The following is an 8,299-nucleotide window of genomic DNA, read 5'->3' on the forward strand; positions in this document are numbered from 1 at the left end:
ATTAACTAACTAGTAAATGCATTTTGAAAATCAAATTTTCATGCAATTCATACCTAATACTGCCAAGTACTATGAAAGTATTTCTATTTGGCAAATGAAATGCAGGTATAAGTTACTTACCTTCATTTACACAGCTAGTAAGTGCAGAATGAGGATTGACCCCAGATAGACTGACTCCGGGGTTCATTCTGCAAAGCACTACACTATACTCTGATTTAACAGAAGGTCAAATTTGAATGTTTGAAGCACAAAGGTACAAAAGATAGGAAATTCCAAGTGAGATGCTAAAGCAAGATGCAGATTTTCATCTGAGAACTGCTCTCCTGACTGTAAGATGTGCTTTACAATGAGAAGCATATGAAAGGGTCAAGAGAGTTCCAATAGGGAGAGGAGTTTTGGGCGATGGCTTTCTTTAGAGTGAGGCTATTGTTCAGTTCCATCCAGTCCACCAAAGGTATGTGGTAGTTAGAGCTGCCTCTAAACCCCAACTGCAGTGAGTGGGATTTCAGTGCAAACACTTGGAAAGATAGATATATTCCCTATATCCAAGGGGCATGGCACACACACACACAAAGCAAAGCAAACTGAGGCTACATCATGCAAGAGATCTCTCTCCCCTCTGACAGCAAGAGTTGAGAAATCCCAGCAGGACTGTTAAACTCAGGTTGTTTTAAAAGTGATACTTCCTAAAAGACTGCCCAGACAGAGCAAAGGGAAGATATCTTTCGGAAAGTTCCCTAAAGGCAGAAGCTGAGGAGGGTTCCGAAATGGCCCAGTCAACCAGATAACACAATTCATATGTGTGAGCGAATTAGTGTCCCACAGAGAAAATTTTGTCCAATGAAAGATGACCATGGAAGAAGTCAGCAAATAAATTCCCTTCCTGTGGAGCAAGTTGCTAGAATGGTACAGCATGGGAACACAACAGAAACTTTCAGGAAATATTCTCTTTATAACTTGCACAGTATAAAGAGTTTCTAAAGGGCAACTAGTCTTTGTCACTTAAACAGCATGAAGTACCCAAAAGAGCAGGAAAGAAGTCCCCATCATGACCAGTCTCTGTTCATGTCAGAGTTAATAGATGGTAGGCCCCCATGCATATCAGAGAAGAGTGACAAATCCACTCAGGGAGAGCGGGACATGCCACTGAGAATTTCTGTTTTGATAAGCATCTGGGGTGGCTGGTTCCCAGTTTCTAGATTTATGGCCTGGACATGTCTTTTCATCACACTTAACATCTCCTTCAGGCTGTGGAATGGCACACAATAGGATGGCTGCTTAGTGTGTGTTTATGACTAACCCAGAGAAGGAGGTGGGGGGTAGGTGAGGTCTGGGGCATGGCCGCTTAACAAGTGTCTGTGATATGCTAACATCTTCCTGCCTATGTTCAACTCACTGTTCCAAATTCCAGTTCCACGGAGTCTGTCAAGAAGGCATCGTGCATGCCAAGTAGATAGATACCTATTAGGCTCTCATGTAAAACTTGACCTGGTTGATAATGCACTCAGCACCTTTACTTGCTTTCCTTCTTTCCCTGCATCAATTCCTTTTTTCTTTTAAACATATTTTTTATTTTTTAAAAAGATGCATAAATTTCACAAAATGTTATACAAAGAAAATAAGGGTGCTCCACTCCCCACACCTCCCATCCTTTCCTACTTTAACAACTTCTTTAACTGTGAGATGCGGTCATTGCAATTGATGAACACATTCAGAGCATTGCCACTAAGCATGGATTATAGTTTACATTGTACTTTACACTCTCTCCTACTTAATTCTGTAGGTTACAGCAGAATGTATAATGGCCTGTATCTGTCATTGCAGTGTCATCCAGGACAATTCCAAGTCCTAAAAATGCCCCCATATTACACCTCTTTTTCCTTCTCCCTGCCTTCATCACCTCTAGTGGCCACTGTATCCACATCAATGATATAATTTCTTCTATTGCTAGAATCACAATAAATCTATAGTAGAATACCAGTAAGTCCACTCTAGTCCATATTTTATTCCCCAGTCCTAAAGATTCTGGGATGCTGATGCACATTCCACCTCTAATTGAGAGGGAGATTCAATCCCATATGGCTAATGGATGAGACTCTCTTGCTTCCAGTTTCAGACTCTCTCAGTTTCTTGGTGTAGTGGATGTTCATCCTCACCTCCTTGTTACTTGTCCTGGGTGAGTCCAATGAACAGAAGAGTTGGTGTTGCAACTCCACTGAGGTTCAGGACCCAGCTGGCACATGGACCAAAGACTCAAGTCTCTTGGACATACACTTAAACCATCTCTAGCACCAACTATAGGTTCAAATAGAAGGACAGAAGAAGCATGTATAGAAAAGTCACAGCTGATTCCAGCTCTGTCACACTCTGGAGCACAAACTCCAAAGTAGGGCCCACTGGCAAGGCACCAAACTCCTGAGCTATTTTCCCTGACTGTAGGAACTGGGTGTCTCTAGGGCCCCCAGGAGCCCCACTATTTGAGGTAGTATCTACTTTGTCAGTCTATGAGATCCTGCTGAGATGTGCATAAGTGTTACCTTTGGGATGACCTCCTGACTCACTTTGAAGTCTCTTAGCCATATAAACTCATTTGTCTTTACCTAGCTCCCCTTTTATTCAAGGTCTTATTCCAGTTGCATTGCTAGATGGTACTTGGTAGTAATCTCTTGGTGCCAGGGAAGCTCATTCCCTGAAGTCATGTCCCACACTAGGGAAAAGGTAATGCATTTATATGCTGAGTTTAGCTTAGAGAGAGACCACATTTGAGCAACATGGAGGCTCTCAGGAAGCAACTTTTAGGCACCCTATAACACTAGGCTAAGTTGCAATTTAAAGAGCAAAGGTTTGTAAGCATTGTCATCAATATCAATGGCCCATTGATAGATAATCCTTCTTCACTAGTCATTGCCCGTGTACTTGGGAGATTGTTGCTGTTCCATTAGAGAATGTGGCAGAGCTCCCAGGATGGGAATTCAATATTCTTTCTGTTGTGTGAATTTCCATCTACTGTGACAATGTCCCATGAACATTTGAACACATTTATATACCCATATGTATGCCTAGGTGAACCTCCTCTCATGCAACCCCCATCACTGACACCCCACATCAGTGATCCTCCCTGGCCACAGTTGTAACCCTCCTGTTATCCAAAACTTCTTCAAAAGTGAAGCCAAGAATATTGCCAATATAATTAATAGGAAAATGAAATAATATTTATAGATTTCAACATAAGAAATAAAATACATAATAATTTAGAAAAACTAAAGGTAAAATTAAATTTAAAATTGGGATATTAAAAAATAATGAAAAATATTAAAAAAATTTTTTTTGACATTTTACCTTTCATCACTGTAATATCTGTTGTCCTGTATGTAGAGTGACATTTTCTTCCATTTCTTCCCAGTGCCTTACTTTTTTTCATTTGGTCTTCAAAGAAGTTTTAGGTCACAGTAAAGTCACATACAGAACACAGGGGACTCCCATATACCCAACATCCTCCCCCTTTACCCCCTTCCCTATGAATAACCTTTTTACATATAGATTTGTTCCCTCTCTTGTGGTCGAAGAAAGTTAGAAGCTTCGCCTCAGCCTGGATTTCTAGGGAATGCAGGTTAGATCAGCATTGCTTTGAAACTTTCCAAGGATGGGCGCCTATAAGCAAGGTTAAATGCAGCTCTTGGTGCAAAATCAAAAACACTCTAGGCACTTGGACAAATTAATATATGACCCTGATTTTTAAATAATGTTAATGATATATTAAAAGCAATTTAAATAAATATACATTAAAGATTACATTTTTAAGTCTAAGGTATAAATTTATTTATTATTAACAATTATTCTATTTTTCAATTAGATTTGTAAAATGAATTAATTTCCCCCCTATGAGGTAGAGGAAAGAGCATAATATATTTCCTGGCAAACTGAAAGTGTTTTACTTCTAAATATTCCTTTGTACTTTTCTTTTTCATGTGACCTGTTGTCGAAGGGGAAAAAAGTGGGAGAGGAGAGGAAGGGCAATGGTTTTCCCTCTTTCCCCTCCCTTTCTGTGATGTTAGGTTTCAGTAGTAATTAACTAGCCAGACTGTCCCCTAATGCCATGCTGTCTTCCGGGTTTCCTGTTTCTCCCATCCTAAATAATTCTTCTTCCTACTTGCCTAACAGGGCTCATTCTTGAGCTCTTTTCCTCCTGGAATCTTACACCCAACTCTCAAGTATGGCCTAAATGTCCCTTCTTATTCAGCTGTTCTGTGATCACCCTGTACTTCTGGATCATAATGCTACATACATGGCACTGTGCTCCACTTATTCACTTAACTGTCCATCTCCACCACCAATCTCTAAGCTCCATGAGGGCTTGGTTCATATCTGTGTAGCTCACACCTCACTAGTGTGTCTCTAGCACCAAAACTGGAGTTGTTCCTACAACATAGTAGGTACTTAATAAAGACTTGTGGAAGGAAAGAACAAACGAAACAACATAGAGGAAAGAAGGGAAGTCAAGGAAACAAAGCATACACAGTATTTCACCCCTAGGATGTTAATCTCCATTAATAGGAACCCATGGCTAGTACAGAGGAAAAGCTTGCAAGGAGAATGTAGTAGAGATATGGAGTCTACTATTCTTTGGACATTGTAAAGAAATATTTTCCATCTCTTTCTGTTCCTCTTTGAAACTGTGACACAGATATTAATGTTCATATAAGATACTAATAGTGGGTGGCAATGCAGAACTGTGGTTAAGAGCATGGTGTCTGAAACCAGGCTACTTGAGTTCAGATCCCAAGTCTACAACTTACAAACTCTAAGTCCATGAATAAGGTACTAAGCTTCACTTTAGATCACCTTCCGTATCTGTAAAAATGGTCCAAGAGTAATATCTTCTTCATAGGATTCTGCTCAGATCAGAATTTCTGCTGCCTTCATATTGAGCATTATGCAATGGCTATTAGCTGCTTTGATGGGATGGCAATCATATAACTTTCTCTGTCCAGGAAATTATGGAAACTTCTCTCTCCAGACATCAGTATTTCAGTTTCTCTTCCATTTCAGAAGTGTATGACTTTCAGTGGTCATTGGCTGAATGTATATAATATAAAGATAAACTTAATGCATTCCTTTGCAAAGTCAGGAACTGGGGGTGACCTCTGTAGCAGTTTGATATGGCTATGAATTCCAAAAATAGATACGGATTATGTTTGTAATCTGATCTGGGCATGATTAAGTTATGATTAGGACTTTGAGCCACATCATGAGGGCATGAGTTCCCACCAACGGGTGGGGACTCACAGATAAAAGGCATGGCAAAGGAAAGAGTTGAGAGTTTTTGATATCGGAGTTTTGATGCTGACGCCTTAAGCTGGAGTTCTGGGAAGTAAGCTCACAGAGGGAACAGAAGCAAGCCCCAGGAAGAGAGGAACCCTGAGCTCAGGAAGAAGCAAGACCCTGGAAGAGAGGAACCCAGAAGCCTGAACCCTCACAGATGTCAGCAGCCATCTTGCTCCAAGACGTGAAAATAGACTTTGGTGAGGGAAGTAACTTATGCTTATGGCCTGGTATCTGTAAGCTCCTACCCCAAATAAATACCCTTTATAAAAACCAACCAGTTTCTGGTATTTTGCTTCAGGACCCCTTTAGCTGACTAATACAGAATTTGGTATCAAGGAATGGGGAAGTGCTTTTGTAATTACTGAAATGCTGGAATGGTTTTATAAATGGGTAAGGATATTTTATTGAGGAATTGCAAGATGCTTGGAAGAAAAGATGTACAGTGCTTTGAAGAGACTGTTGGTAGCAGTATGGATGCTAAAGAAACTTTTTATGATGCCTTAGAAGTAAATGATGAAACTCATATTGGAAACTGGAAGAAATACAATCCATGTTTTAAAGTTGCACAGAACTTAGCAAGGATTAACTCCTTGTATATAGAAGGCAAAATTTGAAAATGTTGAGCCTGGGCATTTAGCTGAAGAAATTTCCAAAGTAAACCCAGAGAGTGTGGGTTGGCTTTTGCTTGCAGCTTATAGCAAAATGCTAGACAAGAGAGATATGCTGAGGACTGAACTGTCAGGCACAAAGGAAACAGAAACTGATTCTGGAAATTCCAAGCCTCTGGAAATCAAGCTCCCAGATGAAAGTGCTCAATTGGAGGACTTAACTAAACTTGGAACTTGTAAATCAGGATTGAAGATGCAGTTATCTTGGAAAGACTTGTGGAAAGTCTTACTGTCTGATAACTTGGACCCCTGCTGCTTGCATGCTAAACCAACAGACTTTGAGAGAGCTGTATGAACAAAATCACTGTCAGCTTGGACTGCAAGGGACATGGAAAGGAGAGATTGAAGGAGAAAGAGCTTAAAGAGGAAAACCATGGTTTCCAAGCTGAGATCTGGAATTAAGACATCACCTTGGGCCAAAAGAGGAACCTCACCCATGTGTACAGAGAGGGTGAGTTTGCACCAGCAGTTGAAGAGGTTGAATGTTCCCATCTGATGTTCTGGGAGAGTTTTGATGCCCCAGGTTACAGAGAAGGTGGAGCACATTCTCCAAGGATTATGGCGATTAAGGTCAGCACCCCATAGGTCTGAGAGGGGTGGACCTGTCCCCATGGATTAGGGAAGACCAGGTAGTCAACTTGTTGCTCTGAGAGGGTTGAACCTATATGCCAAAGGTTAGGGAAGGCAAGGTAGTCAACTTGTTGCTCTGAGTGGGTTGAGCCTGTATGCCAAAGGTTGGGGGGAATGTTGTCTTCACATCACTATACTAGGGGGATTAAGACTCTAACCCAAAGATTGGGTAAGGTGTGGTAATCACCCCAACACTCTGCGAGGGTGAGGTCTGGAGCTTGATCAATACCCAGATGCTTAATGAGGGTGGAACTAAGAAAATGGCCATTGGGCAAGCATGTGGAAAGGGTGGGTTCCCATAAGGTACCAAGGAGAAGGAACCATCATCTTAAGAATGACTCTCAGACTGAAATTGAATGGAGGATGCCCTGCAGGTTTACTGCACTGTAGAGGACCAGTAACTCATGTTTCCCTCCCAATTTCTCTTTATTGTAATGAAAATGTTTATCCTTTGTCTGTCCATTTGTGTATTGGAAACAGATAAATTGTTTCACAAGTTTCAGAGGTCTATAGCAGACAAGACAAACTGTATTTCTTTAAATTGACTGTGATATGATTCAGTACTTGCATTGTTACTGATTTACAGTTTTTCCGAATATTGTAATGTCTTTTTGGAATTCAGACAGAGGGTGGAGTGTAGCAGTTTGATAGGGTTATGAATTCCAAAAATAGATATTGGATTATGTTTGTAATCTGATCTGTACCTGGGCATGATTAAGTTATGATTAGGGCTTTGATTGGACCACGTCATTAGGGCATTGAGTCCCCACCCCTTGGTGGGTGGAGACTTACAGATAAAAGACATGGCAAAGGACAGAGTTGGGGGTTTTGATGTTGGAGTTTGATGCTAAAGCCTTAAGCTGGAGCCCAGGGAAGTAAGCTCACAGAGGAAAGAGAAGCAAGCCCCAGGAAGAAGAAAGCCCTGGGAAGAGAGGAACCCTGAACCTAGAGAGAAGCAAGATCCTGGAAGAGGGGAACCCAGGAATCCTGAACCTCACAGATGTCAGCAGCCACCTTGCTCCAAGACGTGAAAATAGACTTTGGTGAGGGAAGTAACTTATGCTTATGGCCTGGTATCTGTAAGCTCCTACCCCAAATAAACCCTTTATAAAAACCAACCAATTTTTGGTATTTTACATCAGCACCCCTTTGGCTGATTAATACAGTCTCCAATATGTCTATCCATAACCATTAGCACAGGACCTTCAGGGAATAGGTGCTGAATCAATATTTGTCAAGTGTACTAATGAATTTCGCTCCCCTTGTTGATTTTGCACCCTTTCTTGGTTTCTCTAGAATAACTCTTTCTGGTATAGCACTCTTGCCCTTTCAGGTCTTTTTACTCACTCCTCCTTCCCAAGGGAGAGGAAATTATTTATCTGACTGGTTTATTTGGCTGAAGGAACTATTCATACATGGCTCAGATCCTACTGAGGCCCCTGCTTGTTGGATCTGCCTGCTTACAACCATTTTAATTGTTTTGTTGTGCAGTAAGGAATAAACCTCTGCAGGTAAAGCCTGTGCTGCTTCACACTGCTTGTGATCAGGTGGGTACAACAGGCATGGAATATTTCAAAGTTCATTTGCCTGCAGTTCTAAAGCTATACCATCCACATTGATTTATCCATAATAAAGATCACATTTTATTCTCCACTTTTCCATCCATATGTGTCTCT

The sequence above is a fragment of the Dasypus novemcinctus genome, chromosome 14, assembly GCF_030445035.2.
Source record: "Dasypus novemcinctus isolate mDasNov1 chromosome 14, mDasNov1.1.hap2, whole genome shotgun sequence".
In the NCBI taxonomy this organism is placed as follows: domain Eukaryota; kingdom Metazoa; phylum Chordata; class Mammalia; order Cingulata; family Dasypodidae; genus Dasypus; species Dasypus novemcinctus.